We start from the raw sequence: 17,230 nt of genomic DNA, 5'->3' as shown, positions 1-17,230 counted from the left end.
TGTCACGGTTGTTAAAATGAAAGTCGCAATGTTTCTGGTGTTCCCGATGTTCCTATGGTGCTGACGGATATTCCAATGTTAGGATGGAAAAATATTTTTTTTACAAATATCAAAAAAATATATATTTTTTTTTTACTAAAATCATTTTGGATAATGTTAAATACACCTAATTGACTCATAAAAAAAACTGACAATTTCTGAGCAGTTTTTAGGAAAAACACCATCAGTTAAGTGGTTAATAAATCCTCTTGCTTAAAATCTTTCAGTAAAATACTGAACTCATGCAACAGTCTTAGATTAATTTAGAACTTTCAGCTTGTGTGCATGATTCAGTCACCTGTATCAGTCAATACATTTTGTTGTATCACCAAATTCTTCAGGGATTCAAGATAGCATGGGTGCCTGCACAATGGCCCTCATTCCGAGTTGTTCGCTAGCTGCTTTTAGCAGCCGTGCAAACGCTAAGCCGCCGCCCTCTAGGAGTGTATTTTAGCTTAGCTGAAGTGCAAACGAAAGGATCGCACAGCGGTTACAAAATAATTTTGTGCAGCTTCAGAGTAGCTCCAGACCTACTCCTAGCTTGCAATCACTGCAGACTATTTAGTTCCTGTTTTGACGTCACGAACACGCCCTGCGTTCGTCCAGCCACGCCTACATTTCACCAGTCACGCCTGCGTTTTTATCTGGCACGCCTGCATTTTTTCACTCACTGCCGGTCAGTTGACACCCAGAAACACCCACTTCCTGTCAATCACTCTGCGGTCAGCAGTGCGAGTGAAAAGCGTCGCTAGACCTTGTGTGAAACTACATCGTTCGTTGTAATAGTAGGACGCGCGTGCGCATTGTGCCGCATGCGCAGAACTGCCGTTTTTTTGCCTAATTGCTGCGCTGCGAACGAAAGCAGCTAGCGATCAACTCCTGGGTGTGTTATTATTATTATTATTATTATTATTACCAGTTATTTATATAGCGCACACATATTCCGCAGCGCCTTACAGAGAATATTTGCCCATTCACATCAGTGTGTTAAAATAAGCTGTTAGTCACTTGAGAATCAGCACAATGGGAGTAATTCAGATCTGATCGCTAGAGTCCCTCCTTCCAAATGTCTGGTCCCTCCTATGTTTTCCCTGCCACTCCTTTAAAATGGTCAGTTGCCACCCATAAACGCCATCTTCCTGTCAATCTCCTTGTGGTCGCCGGTGCGTTCAGAATTTTTGCATCATCCCTTTGTTGACTGTCGATCCCCGTTGCTGCGGATTGTCATGCCTGCGCATTGCGGTGCATACGCATGTGCAGTTCAGATCTGATCGCCCGCTGTGAGAAAACGCAGCCTAGTGATCAGGTCTGAATCGACCCTAATGCCATAGTAAAGTACAGCCGAGTAAAGTACAATGAAAAGAAAAGTGGTGTACAATGTGATTGTCCTTGTACCCTCCTACTCACCCTTATGTTTTATATTAAAAAGGGCATGCATTGTTTAACAAACTAAGTACTTCATCAGCAGGAACTGTCACTTTTTTGGCTAAAGTGCTTGGTTTGTTTGCGACCTACAAACCAAACTACCAGTGGGCTTAAGGTAACTAACAGTGTTGTTGTTAATCATCGTTACACTTGGTAAATGTCATTATCATCCTCATCATCACCCTTATCACTGCTAATATCATTAGACAATATTAGGTCATCCCCACTGGTATCAACAATTACAAAAGCATCTGTTGTCATTGGCAGCAAAGATCCTCCTCATAGAATTTGTAGTTCATTTTTTAGAAGTACTGTACAGTAACCTCTTACGCCGATCACTCACAAGGTTTCTGTCTGTGTTAAATAGTTTTTCTGCATACACACTGGAGGGTTGGCAGCTTAAGTACACCAAACTAGAAGGGGCTCCAAATTCACGGGTGTGGATCATAGGGTTTGACCACACTTAGATCGACGGTGTCTAGGTCGACCACTATTGGTCAACAGTAACTAAGTCAACGCCCAAAATAGGTCGGAACAAGCAATAGGTCGACATGACAAAAGGTAGACATGAGTTTTTTATTTATTTTTTTGTGTCGTTTTCTTCGTAAAGAGATCGGGAACCCCAGTTAGTGCACCATGTCCCCTTGCTTCGGGCAAGGTGCCTCGCTGCGCTCGGCAGAGGTTACCGTTCCCAACAGTAGTCCACGTGAATCGTAAAGTATGAAAACGTTCAACAAATGAAAAAATTGTGAAAAACTCATGTTGCTCTTTTGTTATGTCGACCTAGAAACCATGTCGACCTAATGCATGTCGACCAATAGTGGTTGACCTAATGACTGTCAACCTAAGTGTGGTTGACCTAGAGACAGGATACCCAAATTCACAGTAGAGGTGTCAATAATTGTGGCCAAATCTTTTAGCCTGACCTGATGTCATGATGTTTTACTCAGGTGCACTGAGTTAACCGATCATCACCAGTGAGTCTCTTGGAAAGATCCGTTTTTTTCATTGCAACATTTGAAGTAGAAGCTGAAGCAGGAGACATGGGTGGTCATTCCGACCTGATCGCACGCTAGGGTTTTTCACTGCACTGCGATCAGGTCAGAACTGCGCATGCGTATGCACCGCAATGTGCAGGCGCATCGCACGGGTACAAAGTGGATCATTGCTGAACGATGGATTTAATGAAGAATCCGTTCACACAGCCGATCGCAAGGTGATTGACAGGAAGAGGGCGTTTGTGGGTGTCAACTGACCATTTTCTGGGAGTGGTTGAAAAAACGCAGGCACGTCCAAGTGTTTGCAGGGAGCATTCCTGATGTCAATTCTGGGACCAGACAGACTGAAGTGATCACAGCGGCTGAGTAAGTTCTGAGCTACTCAGAAACTGCACAAACTATTTTTGTACCGCTCGGCTGCACATGTGATCGCACGCTTGCACAGCAAATATATACTCCCCAGTGGGCGGTGACTATGCGTTTGCACGGCTGCAAAAAGTAGCTGTCGAGCAATCAAATCGGAAGGACCTCCCTGGTCATGTATAATGTCCTACTGACAACTTAAGGTCCATACACACTTAACGATATAATGAGCGACGTCGCTCATTTTCCCCCTCCTTGAGCGACGTCGCTCATTATATCGTTAAGTGTGTATGCCGCCAGCGACGATCGATGCGCGGCCCCGCGGGTCGGCAACGATCGTCGCTGTCGGTAGGGCATGCATGAAGGATGTGGACTGTCGTCCACGACCTTCATGCAGGGCTGGCGGGGGCGTGACGTCACTGAGCGATATGAGCGGTCATATCGCTCAGTGCGTACAGGCGGCCGCCGACCGGCCGGCCTGGGAGGGGGAGACGTTAGACGATGTCGCTCACAGAGCGACATCGTCTAATGTGTATGGGCCTTAAGTCGCAAGGAGCTGTTTGCATCTCTAATGTCAGAAATAGAAAAATATTTGATGGTGTTTGAAACTAATTTATAATAAATAAGTGACAATGATAAAGGTAATAATATTCATTCACCTCCTGCTGCTCAATGCTGTGTAATCTACAGCATGGTTTAGTGAGGCGCAGGGTCATGTTTGTGGTATTGGCTACAAATTGCATCATCAAGACCCCACTCTGTGCACTTTAAGTGGCCAGCATGTCTTCTCTTTAAGAGTGTGTTAGCACTCCCTGACAGGAGAGAAGTCGCACACACAGCCACTGCGACCCAAAAGATGACTGGTTGCCATCTGCTAGTGTTGCGTAGGCAGAGGGCAACCCTAAACATATGAATGCATCGCTGTCATGCAATGCTTTTTTAATGTTTGCAGGGGGGCAGGACCAGGCATGCGGGGCAGACTTGACTTGTTCTGGGCATCTTCCCCCCCCCCCCGCATGTCAGAGGAAAGAGTTGTAGATGTGCGTGTTTTCTAGAGATGAGCAGGTTCGGTTCCCTGAGAAACGAACCCCCCTAACTACACTACCCGAACCCGGATCCTAGTCCGGCTCGGGTTTTCCCGCCTGACTCAAAAACCAGAACGAAGCAAACGTCATCATCCCGCTGTCGGATTCTCATGGGTTTTGGATTCCATATGAGAGTGTAGCGAGAGGACGTGTCTCTGTCCTCAGTGTCTGTGCGGGAGGGGTCGCGATTCCAGTGTTGTCTTGTGCTGCTCAGTCCAGTGTAGTGTCTTATGCTGCATCAGTCCAGTCACAGTGGTGGTGTCCTCTGCTGCCATATGTCCGATATAGCAGTATAAATCCAGTGCAGTGGTGCTGTGTTGTCCTGCATCAGTACAGTGGTAGTGTCTTGTGCTGCATCAGTCCAGTCACAGTGGTGGTGTCCTCTGCTGCCATATGTCCAGTGCTGCTGTATAAGTCCAATCCATTGCAGTGGTGCTGTGTTATCCTTCATCAGCCCAGTGGTGTTGTCACTGTGCTGCTGTATAAGTCCAGTGGTACTGCAATATATGTCTAGTGATATTGCTATATATCTCCAGTGATACTGCCGTATATGTCCAGTGGTACTGCCGTATAAATCAGTGGTACTAGCATATAAATCCGGTCCAGTGAAACTGCCGTATATGTCCAGTGATACTGCCGTATATGTCCAGTGATAATGCTGTATAAATCCAGTGGTGCTGACATATAATTCCAGTGATACTGCCGTATATGTCCAGTGGTACTGCCATATAATTCCAGTGATCCGGACGTATAATTCCAGTGATACTGCCATATAATTCTAGTGATACTGCCATAAAAATCCAGTGGTACTGCCATATAATTCCAGTGATACTGCCGTATAATTACAGTGATACTGCTGGATAATTACTGTGATACTGGCATATAAATCCAGTTATACTGCCATATAAATCCAGTCCAGTGGTCCTGCCGTATACAGTAAGTCCAGTAGTACTGCCATATAAATCCAGTGATACTGCTGTATAATTCCAGTGGTACTGGCGTATAAATCCAGTCCAGTGATACTGTCGTATATGTCCAGTGGTACTGCTATATAAATCCAGTGATACTGCCGTATATGTCCATTGGTACTGCTGTATAAATCCAGACCAGTGATGCTGCCATATAAGTCCAATGGTGCTGCCATATCATTCCAGTGATACTGCCGTATATGTCCAGTGATACTGCCATATAATTCCAGTGATACTGCTATATAATTCCAGTGATCCGGCTGTATAATTCCAGTGATGCTGCTGTATAATTCCAGTGGTACTGGCATATAAATCCAGTGGTATTGTTGTATAATTCCAGTGATACTGCTGTATAATTCCAGTGATACTGCTGTTTAAATCCAGTGATACTGCTGTATATGTCCAGTGATACTGCAATATAATTCCAGTGATACTGCCAAATAATTCCAGTGATACTGCCGTATAATTCCAGTGGTACTGGCATATAAATCCAGTGATACTGCCATATAAATCCAGTCCAGTGGTACTGCCGTATAAATCCAGTGGTACTGCTGTATAATTCCAGTGGTACTGCTGTTTAATTCCAGTGATACTGCCATATAAGTCCAGTGATACTGCTGTATAATTCCAGTGGTACTGGTGTATAAGTCCAGTGGTACTGCCTTTTAAATAACAGTGATACTGCCCTATAAGCCCAGTGGTACTGCCATAAAATTCCAGTGATACTGCCGTATAATTCCAGTGATAATTACTGTGGTATTGGCGTATAAGTCCAGTGATACTGCCGTATAAATCCAGTCCAGTTGTACTGCCGTATAAGTCCAGTGGTACTGCAATATAATTCCAGTGATACTGCTGAATAATTCCAGTGATACTGCCGTATAATTCCAATGGTACTGCCGTATAAATCCAGTGATACTGCCGTATAAATTCAGTCCAGTGGTACTGCCGTATAAGTCCAGTGGTACTGCAATGTAATTCCAGTGATACTGCCATATAAGTCCAGTGATACTGCTGTATAATTCCAGTGGTACTGGCGTATAAGTCCAGTGGTACTGCCTTTTAAATAACAGTGATACTGCCCTATAAATCCAGTGGTACTGCCGTATACAGTAAGTCCAGTAGTACTGCCATATAAATCCAGTGATACTGCTGTATAATTCCAGTGGTACTGGCGTATAAATCCAGTCCAGTGATACTGTCGTATATGTCCAGTGGTACTGCTATATAAATCCAGTGATACTACCGTATATGTCCATTGGTACTGCTGTATAAATCCAGACCAGTGATGCTGCCATATAAGTCCAGTGGTGCTGCCATATCATTCCAGTGATACTGCCATATATGTCGAGTGGTACTGCCATATAATTCCAGTGATACTGCTATATAATTCCAGTGATCCAGCCGTATAATTCCAGTGATACTGCTGTATAATTCCAGTGATACTGCTGTATAAGTCCAGTGATACTGCTGTATATGTCCAGTGATACTGCAATATAATTCCAGTGATACTGCCGAATAATTCCAGTGATACTGCCGTATAATTCTAGTGGTACTGGCGTATAAGTCCAGTGATACTGCTGTATAAATCCAGTCCAGTGGTACTGCCGTATAAGTCCAGTGGTACTGCCGTATAATTCCAGTGATACTGCCATATAATTCCAGTGATACTGCCATATAAATCCAGTGATACTGCTGTATAATTCCAGTGGTACTGGCGTATAAGTCCAGTGGTACTGCTTTTTAAATAACAGTGATACTGCCCTATAAGTCCAGTGGTACTGCTGTATAATTCCAGGGATACTGCCGTATAATTACTGTGGTACTGGCGTATAAATCCAGTGATACTGCTGTATAAATCCAGTCCAGTGGTACTGCCGTATAAGTCCAGTGGTACTGCAATATAATTCCAGTGATACTGCCGAATAATTCCAGTGATACTGCCGTATAATTCCAGTGGTACTGGCGTATAAGCCCAGTGATACTGCCGTATAAATCCAGTCCAGTGGTACTGCTGTATAAGTCCAGTGGTACTGCCGTATAATTCCAGTGATACTGCTATATAATTCCAGTGATCCAGCCATATAATTCCAGTGATACTGCTGTATAATTCCAGTGATACTGCTGTATAAGTCCAGTGATACTGCTGTATATGTCCAGTGATACTGCAATATAATTCCAGTGATACTGCCGTATAATTCCAGTGGTACTGGCGTATAAGTCCAGTGATACTGCTGTATAAATCCAGTCCAGTGGTACTGCCGTATAAGTCCAGTGGTACTGCCGTATAATTCCAGTGATACTGCCATATAATTCCAGTGATACTGCCATATAAGTCCAGTGATACTGCTGTATAATTCCAGTGGTACTGGCGTATAAGTCCAGTGGTACTGCCTTTTAAATAACAGTGATACTGCCCTATAAGTCCAGTGGTACTGCTGTATAATTCCAGTGATACTGCCGTATAATTCCAGTGATACTGCCGTATAATTACTGTGGTACTGGCGTATAAATCCAGCGATACTGCTGTATAAATCCAGTCCAGTGGTACTGCCGTATAAGTCCAGTGGTACTGCAATATAATTCCAGTGATACTGCCGAATAATTCCAGTGATACTGCCGTATAATTCCAGTGGTACTGGCGTATAAGCCCAGTGATACTGCCGTATAAATCCAGTCCAGTGGCACTGCCGTATAACTCCAGTGGTACTGCCGTATAATTTCAGTTATACTGCCATATAAGTCCAGTGATACTGCTGTATAATTCCAGTGGTATTGACGTATAAGTCCAGTGGTACTGCTTTTTAAATAACAGTGATACTGCCCTATAAATCCAGTGGTACTGCCGTATAATTCCAATGATACTGCCGTATAATTCCAGTGATACTGCTGTATAATTACTGTGGTACTGGCGTATAAGTCCAGTGATACTGCCGTATAAATCCAGTCCAGTGGTACTGCCATATAAGTCCAGTGGTACTGACATATAAATCCAGTGGTACTGCCGTATAATTCAATGGTTACTGTCATATATGTCCAGTGGTACTGCCGTATAAATCCAGTGGTACTGGCATATAAATCCAGTCCAGTGATACTGCAGTATATGTCCAGTGATACTGCCGTATATGTCCAGTGATACTGCCGTATATGTCCAGTGATACTGCTGTATATGTCCAGTGGTACTGCCGTATAAATCCAGTCCAGTGATACTGCCGTATAAGTCCAGTGGTACTGCCATATAATTCCAGTGAAACTGGCATATATGTCCAGTGATACTGCCGTATATGTCCAGTGGTACTGCCGTATAAATTCAGTCCAGTGATACTGCTGTATAAGTCCAGTGGTGTAGCCATATAATTCCAGTGATACTGTCGTATATGTCCAGTGGTACTGTCATATAATTCCAGTGTTACTGCTGTATAATTCCAGTGATCCGGCTGTATAATTCCAGTCCAGTGGTACTGCTGTATAATTACTGTGGTACTGGCATATAAATCCAGTGATACTGCTGTATAAATCCAGTCCAGTGGTACTGCCGTATAAGTCCAGTGGTACTGTAATATAATTCCAGTGATACTGCTGAATAATTCCAGTGATACTGCCGTATAATTCCAGTGGTACTGGCGTATAAATCCAGTGATACTGCCGTATAAATCCAGTGGTACTGCCATATAAATCCAGTGGTACTGCCGTATAATTCCAGTGATACTGCTGTATAAATCCAGTCCAGTGATACTGCCAGGGCCGTCTTAACAGCAGTGTAGGCCCCTGGGCACGGCAATGCACTGGGCCCCCTACCCATCCACCAGCGGTAGGGGTGGGGGGTTGCTATCAGTGGGAGCTTTGATGTACCGCGGGCGGTAGGGGTGTTCTATCTTCCACTCGGCATGTAGGACCTGGGGGCGGGGAGTTATCCAGAGTTGATCACAGCAGCTAATTTGTTAGCAGTTGGGCAAAACCATGTGCACTGCAGGTGTGCCAGATATAACATGTGCAGAGAGAGTTAGGTTTGGGTGGGTTATATTGTTTCTGTGCAGGGTAAATACTGGCTGCTTTATTTTTAGACTGCAATTTAGATTTCAGTTTGAACACACCCCACCCAAATCTAACTCTCTCTGCTCATGTTATATCTGCACCCACCTGCAGTGCACATGGTTTTGCCCAACTGCTAACAAATTTGCTGCTGCGATCAACTCTGAATTAGGCCCCTGGAGCAGTAATTTCTGCCAATTATTCCTTTACTGCACAGATGGGGCTAAACTGTAGAAGGGGACTTTGGGCTGAATGAAGAAGCCCTGATACATCACTTCCAGGGTGGTAGGGGGTGTTTAATACGTAGGGGAGGGGTGGATAGTGGAGTGGCCTTAATGTTTATCATTTTCTGGTGGGAGGGCAGCTTGCTTGACTGCAGATATCTCAAGTTCCTGAAAATATATTTCTTAGCTTTGAATGGGATAAAAAAAACTAGAGAGTCTCACCTTTCAGAAGGTTCTGGGGACTTGGGGATCAGAGTTCAGGAGCCAGACCAATTTACCAATAAAAATCTAAAACTGCATATTAGGTGTGTGTGGAGCTGGAGCAGGGACCAGCTGCTTGGAGGCTGATATCTCAGGTTCTGGGCACAGCAGAGACAAGCTGCCAAAGTCCACCAAAAGGGGAGAGTCACAGCTTTTGGGTTATACCCTCAGAAAAACTCTAAGTCAGACAGAACCCGAGATATATGGCTGGGAAGAGCAATTAACAGGCTTGGATGGGGACCACTGCTTTCAAGTCTGATATCTCCAGTTCCCCAGGGCCGATTTTCAAAAATCTGGTACCCCTGGAAAGAGGGGATCCTCAGCTATCAGCCTAGGACCCGTATACTCCTGGGGCCCTTGGGCAAGAGCCCATTGAGCCCATACGAAAAGACGGCCCTGGATACTGCCGTATATGTCCAGTGGTACTGGCGTATAAATCCAGTCCAGTGGTACTGCCATATAAGTCCTGTCCAGTGGTGCTGCCATATAAGTTCAGTGGTGCTATCCTGTGCTGTATATTATTTACTCCACATTAAGGGGTTATTAATATTTAATCAAAATAATTTTTACAGGGTTTGCCCTGTGTGGTAGAGAGGTACGCTCTCCGTTGCTGCATTTTGTTATATAACTCCAGAAAAATAATGGAGAACTAAAGTTTGGAGGATAAAATAGGGAAAGGTCAAGAACAACTTCCTCCTACTGCTGCTGCTGCCGCTGCTGTTGTTGCTGTTGGGAGTCGATCATCATCCATGAGGGGACGTTGGAAGAACACTTGTACTACTTCTACTAAGCAATTGACTGTCCAACAGTCCTTTGCGAGGAAGATGAAATATGACAGCAGTCATCCTCTTGCAAAGCAGATAACTGAGGCCTTGACAGCAATGTTGGTGTTAGACATGTGTCCGGTATCTGCCATTAGTGCAGTGGGACTGCAGTGCCAACCCTAGATGGGCCAGGTGTTTGTGCCGCCCACTTGTGTCACTTAGCTTAGTCATACAGCTACCTCATTGCACCTCTTTACTTCTTTGGATGATGTGTTGTTTGGGGACTATTTTTTTTAAGTGCCATCCTGTCTGCCACTGCAGTGCCACTACTAGATGGGTCAGGTGTTTGTGCCACACAATTGTCTCGCTTAGCCTAGTCATACAGCTACCTCATTGCACCATTTTTACTTCTTTGCATGATGTGCTGTTTGGGGACAATTTTATTTTAAGTGCCATCCTGTCTGCCACTGCAGTGCCAACCCTAGATGGGCCAGGTGTTTGTGCCGCACACTTGTGTAGCTTAGCTTAGTCATACAGCTACCTCATTGCACCTCTTTTACTTCTTTGCATGATGTGCTTTTTGGGGACTATTTTTTTTTAAGTGCCATCCTGTCTGCCACTGCAGTGCCACTCCTAGGTGGGACAGTTGTTTGTGTGGCACACTTGTGTAGCTTAGCTTAGTCATACAGCCACCGCGGTGCAACCTTTTGGCCTAAAAACAATATTGTGAGGTGTGAGGTGTTCAGAATAGACTGGAAATGAGTGGAAATGAATGTTATTGAGGATAATAATACTGTAGGATCAAAATTACCCCAATTTCTGTGATTTTAGCTGTTTTTATCATCCAGATCCAAAACCAAAACACGAAAGCGTGGTTTTGGCAAAACCAATCCAGATCCAAAACACGAGCATGGAACCAGAACCAAAACCAAAACACAAAACACAAAAAGTGCCCGCCGCACATCTCTAGTTTTTTCGCACATCTACAACTCATGCTGAATTAGGCAATATATACGAGTTCCAGATTGCATATACAATAGTAGTCACCACACTACAGAGAATTCTGCTAATCAATGTCTCAGCAGCAAGTATAGCCCATAAAGATATCTGGGACAGTGCAGAATTGATTAGCAGGATTCTCTGTAATGCAGTTTTTGCTATTGTGTGACTTTGTACTGCACAGTGGTTGAGATTCAGTCTATCTATTAGACATAAGGCATACATTATGCTGTATATGTAATCTGCACTTGTATGTAATGTTTTGCATACATTCCCGGGAGTGTGTTTAGATTTTCTGTAATTGTATTTTGATATGTAAATTGACATACTGTATACAGTATATACAGTATGGTTTTAATAAATAAGATATTTGATATTTATTGGTAATTGTACTTTTGTGTGCCGCGGTCCCTACTACTTTTCTATTTTTCTAGTTGGATGGTGACAACAGTCAATTTTTGTGTATACCAGGGTTATTGGTCCTGAGTCAGAGCTGCACCAACTGCCTTTTCAGACACAGGGAACTTGTGAAAATATGCTAATGACTCAGTCTCTGTCTTGTGTACAGAGACGCCCACCATCAGTGTCTCAGATCACCACTGAGAACATTGATACCATCATAAAACTTCTCTGCATCCATATTATGTCTGGGCGGATTGGTCAAGTAGAAAACCGTGTAAGTTCCTACTGGGCCAGTCAATCACCCACCTCTATGGGCCGGCTCATCACACTACCTGCCGGCCAGGCTACTTGTCTGCTATGCTTGCTTGCGTCTTATTGCCTTCAGACTGGACTCCTCCTCCCCGTAAATCTAAACTACCCACCTGGCTCCACTTTCCCATATGTCACACAGTGAGGGACTAGGCACCGAAACACAGCTCAGTGCGCAGAGTTGGAGTAAAGGGGGAAAGTACCCCTAGGCCCCCCCACCCCTTTTTCAGTTGAACCCTACTGGTAGGCACTGACCAGCCATAGAATGCCGCATCCGCTGGAGGAAAGATGCAGACGCAGGATGATGGTGACCATCTCTGTGACTGGTAAGTGCTCTTTCATGGATACCCCCTTGCCCCAGGAGTCATTGCAACAGGCACAGCAAACACACAGTTGGGAATGAGCACCTCCTGTTCTGCCTGTGGCTGCAACCATGGGCACAGCAGGTAATGCTCTGCGCTGTATTGCCCTCAGATAAGGCGCTGCAATGAGTGCAGGCTGCAATAGCAGGCAGGGGCATGTTTTTGTATTTTTCGTCTGTGCATGCATCTGAGTTGCACTTTACATGCTCCTCATTTGTTTCATACAGAGTTACAGTACAGATTCAGACACATGCACCAAGAAGTGTAATAGAAAAGTGTTGGACAGCTACAAGGGTTTGGCTAATCAGATTACAGATGTAATGTATTATTGCTGAAAGTGGTTGTGTATAGCGACGCTGAATAGCTCACATTGGAGGCCTTATTCAGACTGATGATCTGCACACAGTATAGAACTGTTCAAAGTTTTAATGGTGCGACTGATGGTAGCATCTAAAGATGCACAAATTATGACTGCAGCATCTGTAGACACTGAATGTGGGCATATAAGTCCTTGCATATTCGGATGCTTGGATATATAACAGAGAAGGGCATTGTAGCGGCATTAGCATAAAGTCATAGACACAACTGCAGCTAAAAGGTGCACAGAGTCCTACTCAGAATTAGGCCCTCTTGACAAACTCCACCCCATTAGGGCTGTTTTCATACATTTCCTGGGCTGGTTTTCCATCCCACTCTGCCCTTGGTGTCTCATCTAAGATGCCAGGGCCAGTCCAACTGCATGACTAGCTAGGATACACCCAGAAAATGGTGGTGACACACCAGTGGTTTTGTAGCCACCCCTGTTACCTCCCCCAACTGGGCACTACCCATCACTCACTTTGCAAAACATTCCTCACAGCATCTGCTGTCGCTATCTGAGGGTGTTGCTGATGGCAGGACATTCAGATACACATAGGCATCATCAGCTTACAGCGGGCATTTAAATACAATTGCTTAATGGGGTAGCGGCCACAAAGCTTCTAAACCTGTTAAAATAGTAGATACAATATTGCTGATCAACCATCATGGATGCAGTTAGATTGGTAGGGTCAGTTGTATTTTTATTCACATTTCCAATTTTACTATGTATGTAATTTTGATTAAAGCTTTTATTTACTTTATTCTAAAACATCCACCATAGAGAATGGTCATTTGTGTCTGAAATTAACCAAGGATTGGAAGTTTGTGCTCCCAATAAGTTTATACCCAACTATTTCCTCCCTTTCATCGAGTTATCCAGTCATCCAGTCACTATAGTAGGACCTATAGAGTGCAGTAGGTGCTGCCACCAAGGACAGACAGAAACACAAACTATAAAGCGGTAAAACTAATTAAACAATATTGATGGTATTTGTTATAATAGCAGCAAAAAATGTATCACATAGGTGTGCAAAATTCCATATTCAAAAAAAGCAAGGGAAGAAGACTTTTCATTATATAGAAGTACTACAACAGGCGCAATATTCTATGTAGCTAATTGCAACAAAACGCATTGCGTTCAGGACAGTATGGGTAGTGATGCCTCTCTGTTGCATGTTCTTTACCTAGTCTTTGAGATATCAATATAGTACTTAACAGTGTACTGTGATTAACAGTTTATTTTTTAGAATGTTTATCCTTTGTTTGTAATACGTGTTATTCTTATTATCATTAGAGTTAGTCCTTCTTTACCATTTACAGTAAATTCACCATTTAGTAAATCCCACATGCACAGACTATACATAAAAATGTTGCAACAAATGTGTCGTATTAGTGAACACACATCATCTGCCTGACAACGTTTACATTTTTTTGAGGGTGTATATAGAGGAACTCACCCTGTCTGATGCTGTGACTTTTAGGAGGGCTTTATGCAGTTTATGTCAACACAAAGAACTGTTTATTTACAAAGAAAAAACTTTGAATAAACAATTCAAAGATTTAATTATGAGACAAAAAACATGGTCAAGCATGGATCAAACCGGTAACCTAGCCCATATTTACCAGGGCTTCCAATTCAGAATATATTACTTCTGTTCTTGGTGCATTAAATGTATGATATGGTATGATCTATCTATCTATCTATCTATCTATCTATCTATCTATCTATCTATCTATCTATCTATCTATCTATCTCTATCTATCTATCTATCTATATCATCTACTGTAATAAAACAATATAAAACAATAAGGAATAAATCCATCAAATGGTGGCAAGTTTGAGATAAGCCTTTTATTCCTTACTAGCTGTTGTACTTCTCACAGGAGTTTGTTTTTCACATTTGTAAATATGGGTTCACTACGGCTGGCCGGCGGTCGGGCTCCCGGCGACCAGCATCCCGGCGCCGGGAGCCCGACCGCCGGCTTACCGACAGCTTGGCGAGCGCAAATGAGCCCCTTGCGGGCTCACTGCGCTCGCCACGCTACGGGCACGGTGGCGCGCTACGCGCGCCACACTATTTTATTCTCCCTCTATGGGGGTCGTGGACCCCCACGAGGGAAAATAAGTGTCGGTATGCCGGCTGTCGGGCTCCCGGCGCCGGTATACTGAGCGCCGGGAGCCCGACCGCCGGCAAACAGAAGACCACCCTGTAAATATAAATGAGTGTCAAGAATTTGGTAAATCTATAGAGATGTAAAAAGTGACAGGACCATTTTTGTAGTTTATTAAATTCTACCCACTGGTGGTACAATCCAAATTTTGATCCGATGATCCGTTTGGGTATTATCGTTCACGCAACGCAAGCCACGCATCTAATGATGTCGTCGTGGTATATTTACTAATATACGTGTTTCTGCCGATGTCAGCTGAGATCAATCTTGGCTGACATCGGCAGGGTGAGAATGCAACTTTTTGAAAAAAAACTTGGTCATTTACTAAACTCAGTAATTTACTAAACTACCGTGTTTTTTTAATTTGCACTCATTGATGTCGAAGTAATTCGTATTGCCGGCAGAGTTTTACGGGAGAGAATAGTAAAACACTGCCAGACTTAACACAATGAAGACTGTTCGGATCAGTGAGATCCGTGCAGGGCTTCATTGTGTACAGTATAGAAAGAGTTAAAGGTTTGAAAAAAAAGCCGGTCCTGGTTGTTTAAATACCGGTAAAAAATTGGACAGGGGTTCCCCAGTATTTAGACAACCAGCAGTGGTTCCAAAAATATGGGGGACAAAAGAAGTAGGGGTCCCCTGTGTTTTTTAAACCAGCACCGGGCTCCACTAGCCAGGGAGATAATGTCGCAGCCAGGGGACACACTTATGTAGGTCCCCGCGACCGTGGCATTACCCCCCTCCCCCCCAACTAATCACCCCTGGCTGGGGTTCCCTGGGGGAGTGGGGACCCCTAAAACCAATGTGTCCCCCCCCATCCAGGCACCCAAGGGCCAGGGGTGAAGCCCGAGGCTGTCCCCCCCCCCCCATCCCTGGGCCTTTTCACATTTAACAAAAAAGAATATTGCCTTTTGTTGTGGAACTACAAGTCCCAGCAAGTCTCCCCCACTTGCTGGCACTTGAAGCATCACAAGTACCAGCATGCAGGGAAATAATGGACCCACTGGTACCTGTAGTTCTACAACAAAATAACTACCCAAATAAAAACAGTACACACACAGTGACAGTAAAAATGTAATAAACATATAAGTACACTTACACACTCATACATACTTACCTACATCCCACGCTGCCATTCACATTCACTTCTCCATGTAGAATCCAATAGGGGTCAGTGGTGCAAGTAGAAAAAATGCACCAAAAAAATGGGTATGGCCAAATGCCACATGGGGTGTGGCCAATGAAAATGGGGGCGTGATACACATATGGGGGGAGGAGCAGTTACACATATGACCCAATAGTGCCAGATATACATTGCCCCACAGTGCCAAATACACATTGCCTCACTGTGCCAGATACACAAATGCCCCCAGAGTGCCAGATATACTGTACATTGCCTCACAGTGTCAGATACACATTGCCCCACAGTGCCAGATACACAAATGCCCCCAGAGTGCCAGATATACATTGCCTCACAGTGCCAGATACACAAATGCCCCCACTGTGTCAGATATACATTGCATCCCAGTGCCAGATACAGAAATGCCTCCACAGTGCCAGATATGCCCCCAGTGCCAGATACAAAAATGCCACCAGTGCCAGATACACATGTCCCCAGTGCTAGATATGCCCCCAGTGCCAGATATGCCAGTAGTGCCAGATACAGAAATGCCCCCACAGTGCCAGATATGCTCCCAGTTCCAGATATGCCCCCAGTGCTAGATACACATGTCCCAGCAGTGCCAGATATGTCCCCAGTGCCAGATATACATGTCCCCCCAGTGCCAGATATGCCCCCAGTGCCAGATACACATGTCCCCCCAGTGCCAGATACACATGTCCCCCCAGTGTCAGATATGCCCCCAGTGCCAGATACACATGTCTTCCCAGTGCCAGATATGCCCCCAGTGCCAGATATGCCCCCAGTGCCAGGTACACATGCCCCCCCTCCCCTGCTGCTCACCACTGCTGCTGTCCTGTGTGATGGGAGGAGAGTGCAGCGTGCGCCTCTCCTGCCCCTCAGTTTCTGGCGGCAGTGCAGGTGTCTACATTCAATTCAGCGCTGATCCGTGAGCCAATCAAAGCTCGCGGTCCGGCAGCCAATCAGGAGTCTTGGCCGCCTGTCCGCGAGCTCTGATTGGCTCACGGGCCGGTGCTGAATTGAAGGGAGACACTGAGGGGCAGGAGAGGAACACGCTGCGCTCTCCTCCCCTCAAGCAGCAGCGGCGGTGAGCAGAAGTGGAGGGAGGGAGGGAGCGGCGGCCCATCGGCGGTGGGTACGGCGTACCCACGGCTAAATTCTTAAGGGTACACCGCACCCACCCATACCCGCGCACTTGCACCACTGATAGGGGTACCTGTAAAAATTAAATATACTTACAAACAAGCCAGTGAAGCTCAGTCCTCTTCATTCCTGAAGTAATCCACAGGGTTTTAAAAAAAATAATAAAACGCAAAAATCCCGGTC

The sequence above is a fragment of the Pseudophryne corroboree genome, chromosome 4 (assembly GCF_028390025.1).
Source record: "Pseudophryne corroboree isolate aPseCor3 chromosome 4, aPseCor3.hap2, whole genome shotgun sequence".
Taxonomy (NCBI): domain Eukaryota; kingdom Metazoa; phylum Chordata; class Amphibia; order Anura; family Myobatrachidae; genus Pseudophryne; species Pseudophryne corroboree.
This window is presented reverse-complemented; position numbering follows the sequence as displayed.